The sequence below is a fragment of the Sinocyclocheilus rhinocerous genome, unplaced genomic scaffold (genome assembly GCF_001515625.1).
Source record: "Sinocyclocheilus rhinocerous isolate Xijiao unplaced genomic scaffold, SAMN03320098_v1.1 scaffold3723, whole genome shotgun sequence".
Classification (NCBI taxonomy): domain Eukaryota; kingdom Metazoa; phylum Chordata; class Actinopteri; order Cypriniformes; family Cyprinidae; genus Sinocyclocheilus; species Sinocyclocheilus rhinocerous.
Window position 1 is genome coordinate 415 of NW_015630353.1, and position 2,575 is coordinate 2,989.

The following is a 2,575-nucleotide window of genomic DNA, read 5'->3' on the forward strand; positions in this document are numbered from 1 at the left end:
CGTCTGAGCGTTACACTGTAAACAGAGACACTCTCACTATCAGAGGAGCTACTGAGTCTGATCAGGGTCAGTACTGGTGTAGAGGACAGAGAGATGAAAGACCAAACTCATCACAATCAAGCTCTGTTTCTCTCAATGTGACGGGTGAGTTAAATATCATTGTTCTCACGCTACTACAGGTGATACGGGTGATAAAACGATAACGATAATTAATTTATCGTGATATAATTTTCCTTGATAAAACGATAACAAGAGTTCTATAAATGTTCGATATAATGTTTAAACAGCAGCGCAGCGTGAGCTCACAAGAGCAGATGCGTTACTCGTGACACTAAACAGCTGTGAGATCCAGAGTGAAGCTTCAATTCAGAGAAGAACACAAATGACTCGCTGATTTAAACTAGATTCAAACCAGATGAAACAGCGCTGACAAACAGGAGAAACACTGTGTCAACGATACAGTCAGAAGACTTTTCAATCCACAAATCACCATCATTTACCATGAATTTACTGTAGTAATGCTAAATGCACCATGGTATTGTGGCAGAAATGTGGGATATTCATATCAAATTTTATTATATAATGTAGACATTAATTAAATGTATTAAATGAGTAATGGAATATAATTACAGTCTTTATTTGTTATTAATTTATAGCGTTTGTGCATTTATACTAAATATATTTAGACTACTGTTTTTCATACTAGAAACCATACATAGTTACATTTTTACCATGGTATTGAGGTGCTGTATGTGTGGTTTTAACTGTGGTTATGATGATCTAGAACAGTGGTTAATTTTAATAAAACTCAGTCAGAATAATTAAATTTCACCATATAAAAAATAAGTTGTTAGAATCTTTACAGATGTTACTGATTTTGATAATGAACATAAATTAACATCTGCATCCTAACTCAAGCCAAATGTGCATTTCTAAGAGACAAAAAAAAAAAGTAATATTATTATTGCAGCCTGCACTGCAAACTGAGCTGAATATACACGTCAAAGTCAGGCAACACAAAGCTGTTTCATAGTTTGATACAATATCACTCATTAGAACATGCAGAAACTAATAAAATTTGTTTCTATTAAAATAATTATTTTGTTAAGAAAAAAATGACTGGAAAAGTGTAAAGAATTAAAAAAACGGGAAGTTTTTGTCATGTTTTGACCATAAAGAGTAGTTTAAAACCACAATTAATGGTCTGGTTTCTACAACTTTCACTTATGGAGCAGAAATCTGCCTTTAAACTTGAAAGAAATAAAGATTTGAAATGTATCATGATAATTATTGTTATCGACTGATATAAAAAATGCTATCGTGATAATTTGTTTGGTCATATCACCCAGCCCTACTACTACATGAACACACACAGCGTCCAGATTTCTGCTCAACAACAAAACTGGATATTTTGCAAACTTAATTCAAATTGAAGTTTGATCAAACTTTAAAGAAAGGTCTCTGTGGTTGATAATTATTATGCATTACACATTTTAGTAAATGTAGTCAGTCATTCTATGGAGAAACTTCTGTTCACAGTCCACCTCAGGCGTCAGAGGCTGAAATTCTGTACAAACTTTACATGTAAACTGCAGACATAGTGAGGGTCGTACAGTTGTGTGCTGAACTAATCCCCTCAATCTCAGGTGATTAACACAATGGTCAAGTATATACTGCAGCTAAATTCAGTTCAGAATGCAGTTGTCAGTTTTGTAAATAACCAAACTTTGTGTTCAGCACTGAATTAGAGTGATAGAGGCACGATATGTACAGTGATGGCAGCGTACACTGTTTAAAAGCTTCACCTCAGTAATGAATGTCACTCTGATGATGGCACGTATTTCGTCCTATTTGTGCCTGAAAAATTTTACAATTGAAATAGGTTACAGATTAACTTTCTAAAGAAATTTTAAACCATTTCTCAATAATTAGAGTAATAGTTTGCCCAACAAATGAAACATGTCATCATTTACTCACACTCATATTTGTACAGACCTGTATGACTTTCTTCCCTAGAACACAATGGCATTATTTACAGCTGAATGTCCTGGCTTCTCTTTTCATTGACAGTGAATGAGGATCAGAGACTGTTAAAAAGGACACAAATCACCATTCAATTATTGATATGGCTGCTAGACCAAAAGTATTAGTTGAACACTTTTATTTCTTCATAACAGCATGAAAATAGGCATTTTTCTAACAAAACAATAGATGTATAATAGACAGTTATTGCATTCAGTTAACACTTAATCTACAAGCTCCTACATAATGTAAAGTGCAAGATTTTACATGCAAAGATTAAAAGGATATGACACTTCATAGTAGGCCTCACACTTGATTTTTTATCTGCTTTTATATTTTACAGATTTACCCAGATCTACACTGACTGTGACACCAGACAGTCCTGTATTCACTGGAGAGACAGTCAATCTGACGTGTGAGATTGAGTTTTACAGTAACTGGAGATATGAGTGGTATAAAGGTGGAAACAACAGTGTAATGTTACAGCCGTCTGAGCGTTACACTGTAAACAGAGACACTCTCACTATCAGAGGAGCTACTGAGTCTGATCAGG